The sequence below is a fragment of the Myotis nattereri genome (genome assembly GCF_964212035.1).
Source record: "Myotis nattereri genome assembly, chromosome: 2".
Taxonomy (NCBI): domain Eukaryota; kingdom Metazoa; phylum Chordata; class Mammalia; order Chiroptera; family Vespertilionidae; genus Myotis; species Myotis nattereri.
In genome coordinates this window covers 47,257,451-47,280,193 of record NC_138076.1, presented here as the reverse complement: position 1 = coordinate 47,280,193, position 22,743 = coordinate 47,257,451, and positions in this window count along the sequence as shown.

Sequence of the window (22,743 nt, the reverse complement as noted above, 5' to 3'; positions counted from 1 at the left end):
CTTAGACGACCCCTGTGAAAGGGTCGTTCGACCGCCAAAGGAGTCGCGACCCACAGGTTGAGAACCACTGTCAGACAAGCTTCTCTGGGATGCTTGCTTATATCACTGCTCTCCTTCACCAGCTAAACCCCACCAAGGAGAGGAAAAGCTCTCTTTTCCTTCTTCCAAAATACATGCACAGTATGCTAATCATGAAGAGGAAACAAGCTTGACAAGGTCATTTTCGGAGGTATCTTCTTCAGTCTGCTTTACAGAGGATGTGCGATTAAGAGGAAAGGTGTATTATGGGAAATTGCTGGTAGGGTCTTGTTACAGCACCGTTCTCCATAATGGCAACTTCTGATTTGAGATACAGAAAAGTGAGCATTAAGGCAGCATGCCCCTGGGACTTTGAAAGAAAAAGGTCTTGTCTCTGGGACATTTCAACAGCAATCTGTGTGTTCAAGGAGAAAGTTGACTAGAGATCTGTCTATACTAACTCACTGATATATTAGGAAGGCATAGAATAAATTATTATTTTTTCAGATTTCTTGTGCATGTTGACTTTGTGAACTAATTTATTAAAATTAACACATCATAATGGAGTCAGAGACTCTGGGTTTGATTCTTGTCTCTGCCACTTGATCATGCTGAGAACTTGAATAAGTTTTGACACATCTCATGTCTCGGTTTCAACTTTTGTAACACAATGATAATCTCTATTTTGCTTAACCCCCTGTAAGAATTAAAGCTGCTAAATGGTATGGGAACATGCCATATAATATTATTCCAATTGTCCCACTGACTGCTGTGAAATTCTGAAAACCCAATTATTTTGAAATTTATTTCAAATGAAAACAGAACTATATGCCATTCAACACTTTTTAAAGTTAAGGGGAGGAAATCACCAGATCAGTCAAACAAAGGTAGCTTGACATGACATGAATATATTTGCATAAATTCCTATACATCTTTATGAATGGGACATGAGAGTGAGCTCTCAGGTATAAGCAGTAGGAAGAGTGAAGTAATATACTCATTTCCTGCACATGGTATGATCATATATTTGGATTGAAAGTGCACAGCGGCCTTAGGAAATAAGCTCTTTTATGCCAGTCTTATTGCAGGAATTGGGTTCCACATTCTTCTTTGGCATGAGGCCATGGACAATTACAGGCCAGGTCAGAGGGACTGTCAGATATGCAGGCAAGAATGTGGGGCCACAGACTTTAAAAGTGAGCCGGATAAACTACAATAGTCCCTGGTGTCCCATTAGTGGGAAAAATAAGGAAGAAAGGCTACTGGTTGTCCCTTTAACACCAGAATAACTATTCCAGAGGGTGTGGCCAGATGCATACATCCACAGAATATTATATTTCTCTCTCGTCTTCTAGTTTCCCCTGATCTATGAGCCACGTTGCCCTAAATTGTTTTATTGCTAAATATGTAAACCAAGCTGCTCTGAGGTACTTGCTTGCATCATTGCCCTCATCCCCCAGCTAAAGCTCACCAAGGAAAAGCTCTCCTAAAGGAAGGTCAAGAGAAGGACCAGTTTTCATACCTGTCAGAGACAAGACTGCTTAGTAAGCTCTATCAGGATTTTCTGTGATCTTAATGGAGCCAAGATGCAGACGCCAGCAAGAAGGAGATGTGGATCTCAACAATAGCCACTATAATAACATCCTTTACCAGATGGGCAGAGGTGTGTAGAGGCTCTAACCAAAGCTCTAACCAAAAATAACTACGTTGTCCTTATTTTTCTTTTTTTCTTTTTTTTTTTTTATCTCATAGGTTAGTAAACCTTGCATCATCTGTTGAGAGCCTAGTGTGGGAGACACTGCTGTAGATCATGTTATCTGTAATCCAGTTGTTTCGGTGTATTGGGGCTGCTATAACAAAAAGACCATAGACTGGGTGGCTTAAGCAACAAATATTTAGTCCTCACAGTTCACTTAGTGGAAGGGGCTAGAGTTTTCTGGGGTCTATATTATAAGGGCACTGATCCCACTATTAAGACCTCCACCTTTATGACCTAATTTCCTCCCAAAGGCCCCACCTCCTAGTACCATCACATTGTGGAGTTAGGATTTTAACACACACATTTTGAGGGGACACAGTCAGTCCATAAAAATAGTTTAAGCACATACAGTTCATACCTGCTGAACATTCCATTTTCATCCCTTCCACCTGGGATATACGAGGTCTTACAAACTGAGCTCAACTTCAGGAAATGGTATAAGGAATTAGTTTTTACTGTTTTATAAACCCAAGTCAACCCAACTCTTTTTAAAGCATTAAATATTGTAAACAAACTTGGTAAATGCTAAGTAATCACTTTTATATTGCATGCTTGGAATTAGGATTCATAAAAGTTGACATGTAAAGTAGCAACTTGCTGTAAATACCGGGGTGGCAAAATTAGGTTTACAGTTGTGAATATGTGAAACAGTTCATTATTTTATTATTTATTAACTAGAGGCCCAATGTATGAAATTTGTGCAAGGGGTTCAGTCCTCTCAACCCCGCCCACTGGTTGTTCCAGAAGGTTGTTCCGCCATCCAGTCTAATTAGCATACTAGCTTTTTATTATATAGGATTATTGTATTATTTTCCATACAAACAACTGTAAACCTACTTTTGCCTATTACCATAGTGTGCATTAATTAATACACAAACAAATGCAAAATGGTTAACTTGAATTCTAATTGTGTTAACATTACATACTTTAAATACATTAACATAAAACACATAAGTGTGCATTTTATCCCAAAATCTCCTTGATGTAGGGCCAAGGACTTTTCTTAAATATAGTTTCACTGATTAGAATTTTATTTATTAGATCATATCCTTCAAATATAAACCATATTCCAACATATCTCCCGAAGTTCCTGTATTGATTTTGGGGGGTGGAGGGGGTGGATATAGTAAAATATTAGCCAAATAGTGGGAGTCTTTATAGACTTTTGGCTTATTTTCTTCATAATATTTTATAGTTTTCCACACACATTTCAGTTAACAGTATTTTTTTTTTTTTAATCTTACTGTCTGTAGGGACTTTTTCTAAAGCATTCATCTTAGTTTCCTAGAAATAACAATTTTCTCTTCCAACACTTATTTCATAAACATTACTTTATGTAACATTTAATGAAACTACATGATTACAATAACAACTAGCATATATTGGTTTGTCAAGTGCTCAACTCTGACTGGTGGGACCAGAAACAGAACTTATTGGAAAGAAGCCTATGAACTCTAGTGCATTTTCTGTGTGGCCGCGAGTCAGTGTGTCTTGCACCGGAAAGAGAAAGCTATGATTAATGTATTGAATATAGGAAAACATGTCTGTGTTAACTATATTCTCATTTAAGTTCATTAACTACTAGAAAAGCTAATCATGAATAGAATACTAACATTTTAGCATTGCCACATCATTAAATGACACAGAGAGGGTTATAATAATTATACTCTTCACAAATGAAAAATTTTAAAGCAAAACTATATCTGGAATATCTTGGCTTAACAAAAAGAGAGACTATAGATCTGGGCAGCAATATTAGGTCTATCCTGCTCCCTACTCAAATTTTCAAGCTGAGCATAGGCAAACTATAATATAGACAAACTTTGTTTCATCCATTTTGCCCACCGTATTTCTCAAAAACTCATTTTTTTCACCCTTCACACAGTAAACACAGGGTGGGGAAAAGTAGGTTTACAGTTGTTTGTATGAAAAATAATTAATAAATAATAATACAAGGATAAACTATGTTTCACATATTCACAATTGTAAACCTACAATTGCCTCACCCTGTATTTTCAGATGCTTGCTAGCTAAATAATTGCCCTTAATTTTTGACATTCAAAATTCTCCTTCTCAAAGTTCTCCCACATCAAAATTTATCTTTTTCCTGTTTCAGTACTTCAGACTCTATTTTTCTAGGATAATAAGTTAATAGTTAAGGTATATCAACATGAATATAATGCAGTTAATAATATGAAAATCTAACATATGCTTAGGAGTTAGCGTGCTGTCCTATTAAGATAATGTAAGAATTTTAATAGGACTGTGATAGAGATAATCTCACCCCCAAAGCTGTGATTAATGGGTAGGGGATTTTAATAAGTGCTATGGAAGACTCAGGAATTGGGAGAGAATTTTCAGTGAGTGTACTTTTTAGCCTTCTTTAAAACTTAATACCAGAGAAGCCACCTAATCATTTCAAACGTTAGGGCTGACTATTAATTCCTTGCACCAAAGAAACTATCTCTACCAAAGAAGCAGGGAGAACTCACAAGCGGCATCTAAAACTCAAAAAGACCTTTATTTTATTTTGGTCCAGAAAGTCAGCCTCTGTGTGTGTGTGTGAATGTGTGTGTGAATTTTTGGTATACTCGTTAAAGTATGTTTCCAATGGAAAAGGAGCAGGCTATATATAACTTCTTAAGGAGTACTGATCTCATTTTAGGTCCAGCCAAAGAGGTTATTCTTAACAGAAGAGCTGGAGTCAAGCCCTTATTAAAAGGCACCTAGGCAACTTTAACCCACAAGCCACTGGCACCATGTTTTACTCAAAAGTTAGAGGCATTAATGGAGGAAACAAAACCCCAAATGGTAACGCTCTCCACTTCTTTCAGGTTTGCCTGAAACTCTATCTTCCCCCATGAGCTCTCCCCCAAGCTGCATAAATCAGGGGTAGTAAACCCTCAGTCTCAGACTATGCCAACTTATAGCAACTATAGTTAAATATTTGTTATTTTGGAGATAAAATCTAGGCTAATAAACATTAATAAATATCTCATCCCATTTTTTCAGTAATCCTCAAGCATTTAGAATTATTGAAAAAACGGGATGAGATCTTTTCTTCCTTCAGCTTTCAAATTGTATGAGCTGCACTTTTTTTCTAAGAAAAAAAAAAAGAAACTCCACAAGTTCTGACTAAGACAATGTCACTTTTGCAAGTTGCTTATTACCTCTTTAAAGTGGAATTGTTCTTTAAAGTCGTTTTTTCATTGTTCAATATTTTTAATAAAATAATTTATTACAGCTCCTTATATTATCAACTGTGGTTTATTTGGAAAACATTTGTCCTTATCCATCAGAAAGTTATAATTGAACAAACATGCCAAACATATGCATATATATGGTAGGGGAGTTAGGAGAAACATCAAAATTTATCTTTTATATAAAAGATATATATATATCTTTTATATATATAACATCAAAATTTATCTTTTTCCTGTTTCAGTACTTCAGACTCTATTTTTCTAGGATAATAAGTTAATAGTTAAGGTATATCAACATGAATATAATGCAGTTAATAATATGAAAATCTAACATATGCTTAGGAGTTAGCGTGCTGTCCTATTAAGATAATGTAAGAATTTTAATAGGACTGTGATAGAGATAATCTCACCCCCAAAGCTGTGATTAATGGGTAGGGGATTTTAATAAGTGCTATGGAAGACTCAGGAATTGGGAGAGAATTTTCAGTGAGTGTACTTTTTAGCCTTCTTTAAAACTTAATACCAGAGAAGCCACCTAATCATTTCAAACGTTAGGGCTGACTATTAATTCCTTGCACCAAAGAAACTATCTCTACCAAAGAAGCAGGGAGAACTCACAAGCGGCATCTAAAACTCAAAAAGACCTTTATTTTATTTTGGTCCAGAAAGTCAGCCTCTGTGTGTGTGTGTGAATGTGTGTGTGAATTTTTGGTATACTCCAAATGTGTGTGTGAATTTTTGGTATCAAAATATATATATTTTGATATATATATTTATATATATATATCTATATATATATATATAGGCTTTCTGTATCAAAATAAAATAAAGGGTGTTGTTGTTTTTTTCTAGTTTTAAATGTCATTCTGAATTTGCCCCACTTTTTTGGTGAGATGGTTTTGTGGTCTGTCTTCCATGCAAGGAATTAGGAGTTAGCCCTAATGATTAGGTGCTTACCAAAGCATGCTTCTGAACTTTCATAGTTTATACAGTTTTGAAGCCTTAGAGAAATATTATATGTTTTCTTCAGTGTAAGCCACTAAAGGGAATTATAAAATTGACGTTTTTCTACAGCCTCTTTCAAAATGTATTGACACTGTGGTTGATGGCCTGCATTACTAATGATTTGTAAGTAAGATTTGCCACAATAGTTGATTATATACACAGTTCATTTTGCAAGACTATTTAAAGGCTTTTGGTTGGTAAAAGTGTTATAAAGTATTCCTAAAAATACTTAATTAGAGGGTCTACCAATACAAAGAGGCAAGTTAAAGAGTTCCATTGGTCCAGAGTCCGGCATCCTGTGAGGACTGGCTTCTCTCTGATTGTTTCATTGCATAAACAGATTAATCCTAGGAAAATCAGAGAACCACTGAATGAGACAACACGGCATGTAATTATGCCGATTAACTGAGGAGTTGCCATTTTTCTATCCCTACTATGAGTCATAATAAATTCAGAATGAGGCCAGAATCTTAGGACTAATGGAGTCTTTTTCTTTCCCTTAAAATGAATTAAATTTAAGAACATTTAATTAACATTTAGAATTTTTGTTCTCTGTTGGTGTTTTCTCCTATGTGCCTTTATCTGTTTCCATTTTGACAGAGGCAGGGGCTAGTGTGACGAGTGTTGAGGAGACTGGAGTGCAAATAACTGAGTAAAATAAAATTGGAATCAAGAAAACGATAAATCAAAGAACCAGAACATTTGAGTTGTGAAGAACTAAAAAATAAATAAATAAAAAGCCTGCCCTGACAGACCTTATATTCCAGCAGGATGAGGCAGAAAGTGAGCAATAGACATAATAAAAAAGTAAATTAAATTGAATGCTTGAAGATGATAAGGGTTAAAAAAAAAAGTAAACCTAGAAAAAAAAATTGGAGAGATTTGCAGTTTAAATGCATTTTATAAAGAATAAGAGAAAACAACACTTAGCTCCAAATCTTGAGGTAGAAGTAAGGGAGTTAGGAGAAAGGTCCTGACAAAAGAGCCTTAAGAAATTGTTGGATGAGCCCTTGCTCTTAAATAAATAAGGAGCAAAATCAGCATTCCTTGCCCTCCTCCTGCCTTCCCTTCACCCATCCAGCAAATGCTGGCACCCAACCTCAGTTCTGTGTACAAACAGTGTTGATATGGTACAGGCATATCAGTGAAGATCCACTTTTTATATAGTTATTTAAAAAAAAACATATAGGCACATACAAGAAACCTTGTGTCCAGCTCACTGCAAAGCATTGTACTGTCTGTTTTCCCACACAATACTTACACACATCTGCATTCTATGGATATTTCTCCTTGAACACAAGCCTCTGTGTTATACATTTCTGTATCTTACTCAAGGATTACTTGTGGACTGAATAAATGAATTAACTCATTCATTTTATTCATTGTTGAACACTGAATCTAGCCAGAGGGGAAGGAAAAATACTTGTTCTAGCATGCTCCCAAGGAGGCAACGGTCAAGTTCAATTTAGAGAAATTTAAAGGTTATTTTTTTTTATTTTCATAAATTTTAAACCAGAAAGAAAAGACATTGAAAGAAAGTAAATTTTTCCTTCCCTTTGTACTAATTGCATGACTGGTTGAAATTTATTATTCCTCTTGTTCATGAACACACAACCTATCCAATTCTGTATGGTCTGTGGGGGGGGGGGTTGGGGGGGGTATGTAGAAGAGTCTATGTAGAAAGATTTTTGAGGTACTTTTTGATAGTAAAATGGCCACTCTATGGTATAAAAATTACTACAATTTCAATTAAAATTTACAAATTAGAAGGTTTTGAGAGTCTGGTTCAATGAGTATAACAATATAATTTACTATCTTTTCAACAATAAAAAGAACCTTGATGTTGGCAAATAATCTTATAATATATTTTAACTTTATATTACTGTTAATAACAATAAAAATAGCTAATATTTATTGAGTTCTTGTGTATTATTCATGACCTTCAACCATTTACATATATCATTTCATTTAATTTTTAAAAACAAACTGATAGATATTAATATTCTTATTTTAAAAATGAGGAAACTGAGAGGCAGAAGATTGTCCATGATTATAGGCTAGATAGAACATTTGGGACTTCCACACTGATCTTTATTGTTCTAAATTACATTCATTAAACATTGGTATATGTTGTACCTAATTTACTTAAAAACTGTGGAAATGGTAGATGTTTTAAGGACCACCTGAGAATGTTTTGAGATGCCTTTGAGACGTTAGAAGTGGAAAGGAATTGCGTAGTTTATAGCATACTCTCAATTTTCTATTGTCTAGTATTGGCAATATGAAAATAATTATTGACTTTTGTTCCTTCTAGCAATCAGAATGGAAACTTTGCTCTTCATTGATTCTCTAATGGAACTGAAGAAAGTGAGATTTTCTTTTTAAGGGCACATTTTTATTATTTCTTTTAAAGAGGATATGGTGCCTTGGAAATGTTCAGACTTAAATCACTTAATTTTTCTTCAAGACATTCATGTTGACTAAGCCCTAATTTCCAGTAATCTCATAAGATTAGCAATACTATTCTACCTAGCGTGGCAGATTTTAGGTAACAAAACTCAGGATATTCCTAAGGAGTCAAAACAAAAATGAAAAATATATGGAGTGTTTTCAATCTCTAAATTGAGTTTAGTTAAATTGCTAAATGTACTCTAAAATATATCAAAAGTGATAGTATATCTATGATGTATTGCTAAATGGCAGCAGTTCATTTTTTTCTTTAAAGATTCAGACATTAGAGACGATCCTGCCTCCAGGATCAAGAGAACGGATAGTACACACAGAGGGTTGCTCTGTCAAAAGTGGCCCATGCTTAGGTTCTTATTGCTCTGTCAGTCTAACTTTACTTACCTGCTCTCTCCTGATGCAGGGCTGCCAGTGGTGAGTGTTCTCCCTGAGAAGGAAATATTTAAGAAAGTCCCAGTTGGGACAGAATTTTGTCACCATTTCAGTTGTACCAGTTTCACTGCGCTTTGCAATGTCTTCTTTTATAGTCCTCACCCGCTTTCCACAGTTCCACAGGATACTGCGGACCTATTGGGACAGGAAACCACCCAGATAATGTAAGACATTTAATATTGAAAAGAGAATTCTCTTGGCTAATCTTAAAGGTTACTCTTTTCTTGAGTATCTGATAAGCGTAAGAGCCAGCTCTTCTGGCCAATGCTTGGCATTAGTAGTTTCTTAAATATTACCTGTGGCTGATTTGTCTGTCCCATCCATGACTGTTAAATTGCAAGTAGCTCATCCATGCATAATCAATCATTTAGAGAACACACAAAAGCCAGAACCAGACAGTAGGCAAGTATTTAACCACAACCTTCTTCTATGTGCCTCCTATTCCCTGCTCTTCTGTTTGCCTTGGGTTCTTACACTGATTTCTACCTCCTTGTTGTTGTTATTGCTGTCTGTATTGTTTTTCAAATTGAAAGATAATATACATAGAACAAAGAGCATAAAGTACACTAATTATAAGTGTATTGTAATATACTTATACTAATAAATGCTAAAATTAAAATACTTATAAATATGAAGTGATTGAGATTTTTTTTTTTTTTTTACTCCCATGTAACCACCTCTTAGATAAAAAATATAGAATATTTTCAGCACCCACTTACCTCGGCTATTTTCTACATCCAATTCCCATCCTCCAAACTCTGCCTCACTCTTCATTTTGATATCCTGTGTGGACTTTTATGGCTCATAAACTTCAGCCTCCCTCGTCGCTTCCTATCTTGACTTGGCTTTAAGCATTCTCTTGGATTAATTTCACTTACAGCTTCCAATGAACAACTACCATGACCTCTCAACCAGAGGAGAACAATTTGCTCTAAATATGTTGCAAGCAAATTTTAACATTGGGCACTTATAAGTATGTATGGATAACTGTAATATCACTTTCTTTTGAATGGATGCCCATGTAATTTTGGGAAATTCTTATAAACCAATGTGTCAGACATAACTGGTCTTCCTACCACCACAATGCCATCATGCACGTATTCCCAGAAAGCAAAGGGAATCATTCACTTTCTCAAGGATGATTTCTGAGGCCCCAGAGGATACTGGTTTCTCTTTGGACAATTGTAGTGTAAAGTCCGCCTCACTCTCCATAGTGTTTTTAATTGGCCCTTACACTTTTATCATTTCAGACACAGAAATGTCTTATTTTGTTCCAGCTCAGTTTTGGTTTTACCTGGCTAAAACTGTGTGGAGTACTTCCTTGTTTTGAACATTGGTATGTGCAAAAGAAGCTAATATATTAAAACTAGTGGCCCAGTGCACAAAATTCATGCACATTAAAAGGGAATTAATTAGAGAAAATATTTTAATATTGCCATTTGCCCTTTCTCTATAATAGAAGTGTCAGAGATAAAAGAAAATTAGTAAAACGTATATGAAAATCTCCCTCCTGTCAGAGTCTGGGGCACACTGCGGGACCCAGAGTCAAGTCCCCGCCCACCCACGTGCACCTTGAAATCGCACGAGACCCAGACCCGGCCGGCCCCAGCCCCATTGGGCGAGATCCAGACCTGACCGGCCCCACCCCCGTCAGGCCCCCTGTCCTGGTGCCGGGCAAGGGGTGCAGCCTCAGGTCCCCTGTCAAACCCCGCCAGGTGAGGGGCACAGTCTCAGGGCCCCTGTCAAGCCCCACTGGTGAGGAGCGCAGCCTCAGGTCCCCCATCAAGCCCCACTGGGTGGGAGGTGCAGCCTCAGGTCCCCCAGCCTGGCGCCCGGGTGGGGGGGCATGGCCTGAGGTCCCCTATCAAGGCCCACCAGGCAGGGGGCACAGCCTCAGGTCCCCTACCCCAGCCCAGTGCCATGCAGCCTCAGGTTCCTGCTGATCATTCGTTATGGCTCCTTACAGAAACCCCACCTCCACTGTGGGTGCAGCCATCTTGGGCTGGTATGACAGAGTGAAGGTCAATTTGCATATTGCCTCTTTATTATACAGGATGTACTGCCTGCATATGGGAAACGCTTAATTAACTGGCTGTTAAGGGAGCAAGAGTATGCTGCTGTGCAAGATTTTCCAAAAATGTATCTGCTTTATTGGAAGTCTCATGTAAATAACACTTGTGTGTTTTTATAATTGTCTCAGTTTATCTTCGTTAAATACTTATTGAAATACAGTAAATCCTACATTTTGCAGACTTGAATTTAATGGATTTAGGATTTAATGGACAATATCTCTGGTCTGTATGTCAGATGTCAAAATTAACACTCTAATATTTTTAAAATGCTTTTAACCAAGATTTGCTTATAATTAAATTAGCAGGTTATTTTGTTGTTGTTGTTATTAATTCAGTTATTTCTGACAAATTTTAGTAAATAGGCCACATGTTGGGAAAAAAAACTTTAGTAATTCCACCAATATAAATAAATATTACGTATCTACAACTATAATCTAAATATTTAAATCCAAGAGTTACAACTTCTAAATAATGTTCAGCAAATAATTACCACGTGATTACACCTCATCCTGGGGGGTAATTGGTTCTTTTGTCACCTAGCCTGACTTTCTGAAGCAGTTTTGAAGTGTTTGGGCTGATGGTGGGCATGCCCTAAGCCACACCCCAGCCATGTGCATTTGTTTACTCATGATGACATGTGAATGCACGAATTTACTAGAGCTATTGAGTATAAATTCAAAATTATGTATATACGGTAAACACACCCTTGTAACCCTGACCTTAAAATATGGACAAATGAATTAATTTAATAGTAAATCAAAAATTAGAAGTCATACAAAAGTTGGAGACAGGAGTGTCTTGTATATGTGAGCGATATGCCATAAAAAAACAAATTGTATTAGACATTTATGAAAAACAAAGACAAACTTAAATTTTGCACTAATATGTGATGTAAGTGCAAACACCAAATCCCAGAAAACATGAAATTGGCACGTGAAACTTCAGGTAAAGCAGTATTGTTGAGGTGGCACACACAACAAAGTTCTTGTGGGGTTCCAGTTTGGGCAGTTGAATGGAAATCTGCAGCAATTAAATTAGCAAATTATATGAGCACACCATTCAAAGCAAGTGATGAACAGCTTTGATACTGTTGCAAAAGACACAGAATTATGAACAAATGAATTTACAGCAAAGCTTCAAGTGCTCCAACAGAAGATATTGAATCATTCAGGCAAAAATTAATAGAATGTATGAGAAGCTATTACAGTCTCAGACTTACAATGCTGATGAAACTGGTTTGTTCCAGCATTCTGTGCCTGAAAACACACAAGCTTCCAAATACGAAAAATCGACACCTGGAAGAAAAATCAGCAAAGACAGGATAGCCATTCTAGTTTGTGCCAATGCCGATGGATTGCATAAACCAACATCTGTAGTTGTTGGCAAACTCATAAACCTAGAGTTTTAAAGAATGTAATGAATCATTTGCCCATTTTGTATTATAACTCTAAGAAGGCATGGTTCAACTCCGACATTTTCTAAGACTATTTGTTTTTTGTTTTTTCAAGAATTTGTACCTGAAGTTGGGAAATTTCAAGGTGAAGAACTTGAAATACCACTGGAAGATGCAAGATGTGTATTGCTTTTAGCCAATGCTCCTGCTCATACATTTGAAATATTTTATGTTCAGAAGATGGCAAATTTAGATGTATGTTTTTGCCAAAAAGTACAATATCACTGACCCAGCCCATGGACCAGGGGGTAATTCTGACAACCAAAATTATATGCCACAAAAAGTTTTTTGGGGAAGTAATGGTTGTATTGCGGGATGAAGATAATGAAGAAGATACAAGAGGACAGCAGACCTTACAAAACTTAAAGAGTTACAGTTTAAAAATTGGCAATTTTTAATTTTGCTGTAGCATGGAAAGAAGTGGAAGTGCAAACATTCAAAAATGGTTGGAAGAATTTGCTTGATGATGAAGATGCAGACTTGGATTTAGAAGAGCTAGAGGTTACTGATTATGGTAGGGCAATACAGAATATTGGTGAAGTCGCTGAGGAAGATGTTGTACAGTGGTTAGAAGATGAAGGTGACCCTGGCTATCACATCATGACTGGAAGTGAAATAGCAGGTGAGGCGATGACCTTGGAAGATGAGGATGGGGGTGAAGATAATGAGAAAGAAGAAACAACTTGCCCCAAAATAAAATTACCAGTGATTCGATTGCATCTCCATGATCTAATAACAGTGATTGACCATTCATCAGATAATAAAACTCAGCTTTCTTACACCCATTTTTGTCATTTTAGGGAGTTAATTATAAAAACAAAAATCAGACTTCAAAAGTTCAAACAAAACTTAATGGTTTTCCAAAGCAGAATTACCTAAGTGCCTCGGTACCAAACATTAATGTCACACCACACCGATAGTGTGGTTATATCATCACTTGAAGACAATTAAATGGGAAAAATTTTTGTTTTTATAAAACTGAAATTTTGTTTTTTTAAGAACATTGTTTATTTGTTTAGTTGAATATAATTAAAGTGTATTTTCATAAAAATGTTTGCTTATTTCGATTTAGATCACATACTTATTATAGTCTCAAAACTACAGGGAATACATAAGCAATAATACATATAGAAAACTTTTCCATGAAATTAAACATTTCATACGTACTTAATTTTAGTTACACAAATATGTCTACATAAGTAAAAAAAAAAAAAAGAGGTAAATTAACTACTTTGTCCATTTTTTTAACATACGCATTTGGAAAACCTACTTTATTAAATAATCGACTTTCAGCTTTAAGAGATACCCCCTTGTCTGAATTAGTCCATTATATCGAGGTTTTACTGTATAGCAATTTTACTATCACAAATCTTCAATCTGAACACATTGTCATCCAACCTTTTAAGTGACTTTAGAAAAGTATTTACTTACAATCATAATTCACAAACCAATTAAAATTGACAAAATAAAAATTGTATCACTTTTATATGTAGAAAGAATTGAGGCTGAAAGTTAAGGTGAATATAGGTTCAAGTGTAGTTTTGTAAAGTAATATTGCAATTGTGAAATCTATATTTTAACCAACCTTAGAGAGGTAATTATATAATCAATAGCTTAAGTTGTTTCTAGACTATTAACTAGCAAAATAGATCTAGATAATAGGCTAAATCAACTGGTTTCCTCTAATATAAATTGAAGTTAAAGCCTATATTTAAAAGCAAAAATATAAAAACCTAAGAAGCGTTTAGAAAATTAAATAATATTGTTTAAAAACAGTAGTATTTGGCCTGGACAGTGTGGGTCAATGGTTGAGGTCATAGTTCAATTCCCCTTCAGGGCACATGCCTGGTTTGTGGGCTCAATCCTCAGTGTGGGGTGTGCAGGAGGCAGCCGTAACCATGATTCTCTCTCATCATTGATGCTTCTATCTCTCTCTCCCTCTCCCTTCCTCTCTGAAATCAATAAAAATATTTTTTTAAAAAATAAAAACATTAGTATCTGGTCATTTCTCCTACCTGGGACCATCTTCTTGTCTGACTTTTATTATTTTTAATATGAGATGACACTAATGATCTCTATATACCACTTTCTGCTAAATGATTGCAAAAATTTTTTTAACTTATGTCTAAACATGTCTGGCACAGAGAATTTTTTTAAAATACCACAACCTACATCTGGAATACTTTTCCATTGTTAAGTAGATTTCTTAAATTAAGTTGCAAATCCAGATAGCAAAAATATAACAGCACTTGAAACTTTCCAACGTGCCTTATAAGCCAAGATTACTACAGTTAACATACAAGTTTTTCAAAATTATTTCTGAAGGTTTGTCTTTTTCTCTTTTAATCTGGATGCCCATAACTCTGGTGAAGGATTTAGAATATCCTGGGCAAGTTTCTCATGGTTTATGTGTATTAATAATGCACATTTGCAATGTGAATAAACACTGACACAAGCACCTATTAACCTAGTAAGATTAACCAGCTAAAGATGCTGATTGGCCAAGCACTTTATGTAATGCAGCGATTTTCAACCAGTGTGCTGCAAGAATTTTAAAACATGCAATACCTGACTATTTAGTCAGGGGCACTAACCTCTTTTCCTTTACATCATTGATTTTCAACCTTTTTCATCTCATGACACACATAAACTAAATGCTAAAATTCTGTGGTACACCAGTTGAAAATCGCTGCCTTGGATTGTCAAATAAAAAAGTGACAGCAGCCACACAACAATAGCCATCCAGTGTGAATGCCCTATTTTGAACCATAAATATATGGGTCATATAATAGAGTTGCCTCTCATTGGTCACGCTGTGTAATAAAGTTGCATCTGATTGGTTAATTCTTGGTACCAGAAATATACAAATTTATGGGAACCTGATAGTTTTAAAAGTCACTTTGGAGCAAAAAAGTGTAGGTAATTACTCCTATTATTTGTTTGTAAACCAATCAAAATTATACCTATTTTTTGTCAGATTGGCAAAAAATATATTTTTTGGTGTGCCACAGAATTTTAGTAATTAATTTATATGTGCCATGAGATGAAATGGTTGAAAATCACTGCTCTAATGCAACAAATAAGTACCAGACCTTGTCAGTTCTGATTTAACATAAGCATGACTTGGGAATTTTTATAAAAACGATGTTAAGATCCTACTTCTGACCAACTAAGTTAGAATGTCTGCAAAGAATTATCAGATATTTGTATGTTTTAAAGGCTCTTTGGGCAATTGTAAAGTATAGCCAGCTTGAGAACCACTCAATTAAATTAAGAAAAAAAATTAAAAAATAAGCTACTTCTAATTTTGATATTGCATCCTTCTAGTAAAAACAGGTGAAAAACTAGTGAAATGCTTTATTAGAATATATTGTACTGACACATCACCTTTAAATGTTTAATTAGAAATGTATTAGTTTTCTAAAAGCCATATAATTTTACATATATTAAGTAATGTCACTGCATTCTGAATTTCTTTAAGTGCAAAGGCTGTCTCTTTATTGCAACAAGTAGTACTTAGTCTGTCTAATTTTCTTAATTAAATAATTCTTAGTTACTTTCATCTGGTTCTACAGAGTATCACAGTGACAAATTAAAAAATACTAACAACAAAAAAGCATTTTCTTCAACTTATTTATTCATAACCACACATTTATTCATTTTCCCCCCTATAATGTATTATTTCTTAATTTCAAAACCATAAATGGGACTAGGAGTTCAAATGATTGTGGTCTTTGTGTTCACTATAAATTTATTGTCATTAATAGCACCTTGGAATGCCATTTGTAGCAAATAATCTATTGCTATGACATGCATGATTACCAAACAACATATACACAATGTAGATACTCTAAATTGTTAAATAGGAAAATAAAATAACCAAACATCAATGGAATTATTTTATTAGAGTATTGGAACAAATAAAATAAAATCTGACGACAAAAATCTTTCAGCTTATTTGTGAAAGATTCAGGGTAATCAGCAATATCCTGTAGTTCTTGAACCTTTCATTATCCCAGCTCTTATTCCTTGTTATTACTTCAAGGAATGCCAGAAGAGTGGGCACTTAATAGATGACTGCTCATCTGGATTGAACACTTTTAAAATCCTAAATATAAAACGTAATTAATATGGTAAAGAGTAGACTCTGTAGTTTCAGGCATTTCAAATATACCTTGTAAAAAATTCAAAGTGTCATCATTAAATTTGCGTCACTGATTACATTACTTAAAAAGTTCAAAATATTCTTCATTTATAACCAGTTAATTGTCCAAAGTCAAAATGATTTTGAATTTTATTTCCCTTCCTAATATAAGTTAAATACTGTGAGAAAATAATAAATAACTATAGGAATCTGTGTTAAAAATGCCACATTGCTAAGATATTAAATATACTTCATTGCAATAGCAAACATATAAACTTATATGTAAATATAGGTTTAAAATAACACCGGTCATCAGATTTGTCTTAGATTTCTGTATCATTCTTGTTTTCAAATCTGTAATGTGAATATGATTACTGCTTCATTAGTTTCTTAAAATCCTATAATTATGCTACAAAACAAGAATATTTTAACTGAGTCTATCTTTCAAAATACAATTAAGTCAGTTGGTTAATACTGACATAGTCAAACAGCAAAAGGTCGGAAGTAAAATTCTAAATATAATTAATAAACTCAAGAACTTTTTATATGTTCTCAATTCATAACATTTATGTCCATAAGGCTCTGAAGCATATGAGTGAAAAGTGAAAAATACAGATATTTATCTACTACTTGATATATATCATGTAAACAATCAGTTATATGAAACTGTCCTGATGTTGAACTGAGCTTCTCATTTCATCTAAAATGCCCTGGATTGTGTAAAACAGTACTGTGTGTTTTAGCTAACTTGAGAAGGCTGTGTGTCTGCCTACTTTGGGGTTTCAGATAGTTTTATTTTTACATTCCTTGGTTGCAGAAGGCATTTGTTAGCAGTTCTGATATTTTTCCGATCTTCAAAATCATAACCACAAAATCTTCAGTTTAGTTATAAAGTACACCTAGCTGTAGCCCCTGAAATTCAGGAGTATGAGTTTCTCTAGTTAGTTAGGAGGGACTTTAAAAAAAATAAATTGGCTACAAGTTTCAAATTCACTGAAAAGTTTTCAATTATTCTAATTTTACTGACAATAATTTATTAATTTTGAAAGGAAGTATGAGTGCGCCCCTCAAAAATAAAATGCAATCTACTAATTGTGAAACTTTCTGGGATTTCCAAGTAAGCAGGTTTTTTCATTAATTTACATCTTCCAAAATCCTGATTACCGTAAAAAATGTGTACGCTAAGAATTAAATCTCTCATACTGTAGTCACAGAAAATACTTGCTGGTATGTTAGATACTCACAGAAATGTTGTTAGATGTCTAAAAACAGCTTTTTAAATCTAGGAGTATTGCAGTGCTGACCTTAATTGGAAAGAAACTATGAGGTAACTCTCTCCTGCTAAGAAACCTGCTTATAGGTGGGATTTCCCATGATTCAGAGAGTGTGATGAATACTTTCTCACAGCACCTCTCTCCCCAGACAGTCTTATTTTAAGCAGAAGATAAGTTTTAAAGAAAAAGGAATTGACATATCAATCAATGCTGACCAAAAATAATGTAAATCAGATTTTAATAAAATTTGAAATCAGTTTTCCTCTTTAAAAGACTAATAAATGACTAATATAGAAAGATGAAAAATTGTAAAATTTCAGATTTGGCCATCTATTTTTTATTTGTAAAACAGAAATACCGGAAAACAGATTCTTAACATAAAAGATTAGCAAAAACAAAAGTTAACCCACTTTTTACATCACTAGTTTGAAAATTGAATTTATGCAAGGCATGGTCACATGAATTAGAAAGATAGTAAACAGCAATGTGTGAATGTCCAAAACTAACATTTGGACATTATAGACATCTGGTGACGTGTTTTTTTTACAGTTGCCTTGTAAAATCACCGAATCGTGTGTGCTTTTTCCTAAGTGCTGAATTATTTAAAACCAATTTAAAATGACTGTATTGGTCGTGTTATGAGTGCTCACTTCTTTTAACAATGATGTTTCTGAGCATGCTGGAATTTCCTACACCACCATGTGCAGAAGGAGGTGCCCCGGAGCGAGTGGGCTCCTTTCAGGGGCTTTGTGGCTGTTTCACGAGGTCCTGCCGAGCTCTGCCCCGGCTCCGGGAGCGCCAGCAGCGCCTGCCGAATGCCGCGGGGTCGGGGGCGGATCAGGTACTGCAGCTGCGAAACCTCCGCTCCGATCGGGCATGCGTTTTGGTTTGCACACTGCCGGGCGGCGGAAACACATTTCAACCACTCGGGCATCCATCACTCTCGGGGGTGATGCGTTTGTCTCTGCCTACAGAACGCTCTTTGCACTGAGGGATCCCTCTTCCCTGGGAGCGTAAGTCACTGGGCGTTACTTCTCTTTGGCTCCGGACGGCACGAAGCAGACCCCCAATGACCACCAAGACCCGTCCAGAGCGAGGAAAGTAGTAGATAAGGAGTCACCCCGCACACGCGTCGAGTTCCCGGGAGAAGGGGGCTCTCGGGGAGCCGCGGGCAGCGTGCGCTCCCCGGAGGGTGCAGGGCGGCTCCGGCGCGCGGGGATCTGCTCGCGCGCAAGGCCGGCTCCCGGAGGGCGTGGCGGGGGCGTGGCGCGAGGTGTCCGGCCGGGCGCTCCGCGCGGCGGCGGCGGGGGGCGGGCGGCGGGGGGAGCGCGGCCGGAGGAAGGCTGCGCGGCGCCGCGAGCGGCTCTCGGCTCCCGCTCTCCCGACCGCCTGGCCCGAGCTGCCGTGGGCGGGGCCTGCGGTGATTGGCGGGCGGGCGGGGAGGTCGGAAGTACTTTGTTTTTTATGCTAATGAGGGAGTGGGGCTTGTCCGTATTTACGTTGAGGCGGGAGCCGCCGCCCTTCATTCACCCACATGGTCCTTCGAGGTGCTGCCGCCGCCGCCCGACCCGCGCCTTCGCGCCACTTCGCGCCCTCGGGCGAGGCCGGGGGGGTGGGGACGGCCTCCGCCGCGCGGCCGAGCCTCGCGCCCCTCGCCGAGCCCCTTCGCGGGCCGGGCCGGCCGCACCCCCCGAGCCCGGGGCCTCGGGGTCGTAGTCAAGCGGGGGCGGGTGGGGAGGCGGGCGCCGGAGCCCACGGCGGGCGAGGCGAAGATGGTGGCGGCGACTTCTCCCGGTGAGTCCCCCCGCCCGTCCGCCGAGTGAGTGAAACCTGTTGTGTGCAGCCCGGTCCGGAGGGAGGGCGGGCGGACGGGTGGGGCGGCGGGCCCGGGGCAGCGTGGCGGCGGCGGCGTGGCCGGGCGGGTCTCGGGCCGTTGGCCGCCCCGGCGTGTGGCAGCCGCGACCCGCTGCCCCGGGCTGCACGCGGCGGGCGGAGGGGCACGGCCGGGCCGGGAGGGGAGGAGGGTGGAGGTGGCGGCGGCCGCGCCCGGGACCCGCGGAGACCCTCCCCGGGCCGCTCCGGCGGGCGGGGGGCGCGCGGCGCACACAATGGCCCCTCGGGGCCGGGCCCCGCCGGGCTCGCGCGCCCTCCGGGGCTCGGGGTGCGCGCGGGGCGCGGGGCGCCCGGGAGAGGAAAGTTTCTCCCGGGGGCGAGAGTTAAAGCGCCTCCAGAACAAAGCGGCGGCGCACATGGGGCAGGGCAGGCCGCGGGCCGGGAGGGGGCGCGCCCACGAGGTACCTGCGCGCCGGCGGGCGGCGCGACGTGGGCGGGAGCCGCGGGCCCCCAAACTTTGTGCGCGCGAGGGTGGGCCGAGGGCGCGGGAGCTGCGGGCCGCGCGGCCTGGGCGCCACCCCCACGCCGCGTGGGCTTTGTTACCCCGCGTGGGCAGCCCCCGGGCGGGACTCGCCGCTCCCCTGGCCGCGGCCCGGGAGCAGGCCCGCGCCGGCCTCGGTGACGGCTCGGAGCCGCGTTCGCTCGCCCGCAGGCCCGGGAGCGCGGCGGCGGCGGAGGGCCGGGCCGGCTCGGCGGGAGTCGCGGCCGCGCCGCCATGTTCCTGCGGGGCGGGCTGTGCGCGGGGCGAGGGCGGGGGGACATGGCGGCGACTGCGCGCCGCCGCCGATTGTTCCCGGCTTAGGCCTCGGGCCGCGTGCGACGGGCACCGCAGTCGCGGAGCCTCCGCCCCTCTGGGCCGGGCTGGGGGGGGGGGGGAGGTGGCTGGGGGGACACAAAGGAGGGGCGGCGCGCCCGGGTCCTCGCCGCGTTCGGGCCTCGGCGCCGCCGGTCGCCGCGAGGCTGCCGCCGGGAAACGGTTTGGGGGGGGCGGGGGGGGCCGCGTCCGGCAGGACTCGGCTCTGACCCGCCGCCCCCTGGCGGCCGCGCGGGGAACCGCGGCCGCGCGCCCCCTTGTGCGACATGTGCCGCCGGCCTGAGCTCCAGGAGCGTGGCGGGCACTTTGCAGCCCCCGGTGCCCGTGCCGCCTTTTCTGTTCGTGAACGGGAGCCGCGGACGGGAGCTGGAGAGGGGCGGGCTCGCCGAGGCAGGATCGCCACGAGGGAGAATCGGCCTCGCGCCGCCCGGACCACGTCGTGGGGGAAACAACTCTTTATCCCGGCCGCGGCCACGAGGTCTAGAATGGGGGAGGGGTGGGGAAGAATAGTCCCTTCGCTGCGTTTCCCTCGTCGGAGCCGAGCGATAGAGGTTAAGATTGCTGTGCATCGTGCTGGAGTCTTTCAGGGTCTTTTCAAATAAGATGTGGATCTAATACTTGTGGGTTTTTCAACTTTATTTTCTTACGAATTTTCACCCATACATTGTTGGTCTTTTAAACTCCACTAGTGTTGCTTGGCTATCTTGGGTTTTTTGATGACTGTAATTGACTTTATAAAGGGGTTGGAAAAGAACACATTTAAATAGGGATCTGGACAGTGGTAGTAAATTTGTGTTTTTTCCCTTTCCCTCCCATCCCAGTCATTCATACACGTGGACCTAACTGCGCCAAGAGCTTATCCTAAGGATAGTTGCTGAAAACGAAGTTTTCGCAAGTGGGTGAGTGTATTCTAATTTTCTTTAACTTTTCTTTAAAATAACTTTCTCTTGACTTTAATTTGAATAATTAAGATGTAATTGGGTTTTTCAAGGGGTGAAATGGGTAGTTTGTCCATTTACATTTTCTAGATAATTAACTCTGGGTCAGCTAATTTTTAAGTTAGTAAAAAGTACAATCCAGATATCTTTATAAATCTTTGGAAACTGATGCACAGTTTACAAATGTAATTTTAAAACTGCTTTAAGTTGGATGATAAAATCTAATCTGTAGTGTTCCCAAGATTTAAAAATTAAGTGGAATATATAAGATCGACCAGTTGATAAACTTGAAGTATAGTCTGAACAGTAATTTTATGAATTAGTTTACCAAATAATTGCTAATTGGAAGCAGAAGAAAAGATGTTTTTCCACGTGGATGTGAAGATTTCCTCTAAAAGGTACATGAGTCAAATTATATTCTCATTTATTTGCAATCTGATTTTGATTTTGTAAGTATGCCTTTGGGAATGGAAGGTAAAGGAAGAGCCACCACTTTCTTTTACAGTATTAGAATGATGATTAATTATGATTGTCTTGTGAAAAAAAGAGTTCTCTATTTTTAAAGTCTAAATGTGCTTCTGAATGGAACTCACGGGTTTAAGGTAATTGAACTCGTTTTCTCTTCCCCATTAAGGATTATGCTAAATTTTGTATGTTTCATAGCCTGTAAGAGTTTGAGGTGTTATTCTAATTATTTATTTAAAATTTAGCAGGAATAAAGAGAACATCACCTTGTAAAACCTGAAGATTGTGACCAGTCAGAGTAATGTCAAAGTGCTTACAGTGCAGGTAGTGATATGTGCATCTACTGCAGTGAAGGCACTTGTAGCATTATGGTGACAGCTGCCTCGGGGAGCCATTGGTGGGCTTTAAAGCGCAGGGCCTGCTGGTGTTGAGTGCTTTTTGTTCTAAGGTGCATCTAGTGCAGATAGTGAAGTAGATTAGCATCTACTGCCCTAAGTGCTCCTTCTGGCATAAGAAGTTATGTTTTCATCCAAGCCAAGCCAAGCAAGTATATAGGTGTTTTAATGCTTTTTGTTTGCAGTCCTCTGTTAGTTTTGCATAGTTGCACTACAAGAAGAATGTAGTTGTGCAAATCTATGCAAAACTGATGGTGGCCTGCTATTTCCTTCAAGTAATTTTTACTAATTTTGTGTACTTTTATTGTATCGATGTAGAATCCGCCTGGTGTGTCTGATGTGACAGCTTCTGTAGCACTAAAGTGCTTATAGTGCAGGTAGTGTTTAGTTATCTACTGCATTATGAGCACTT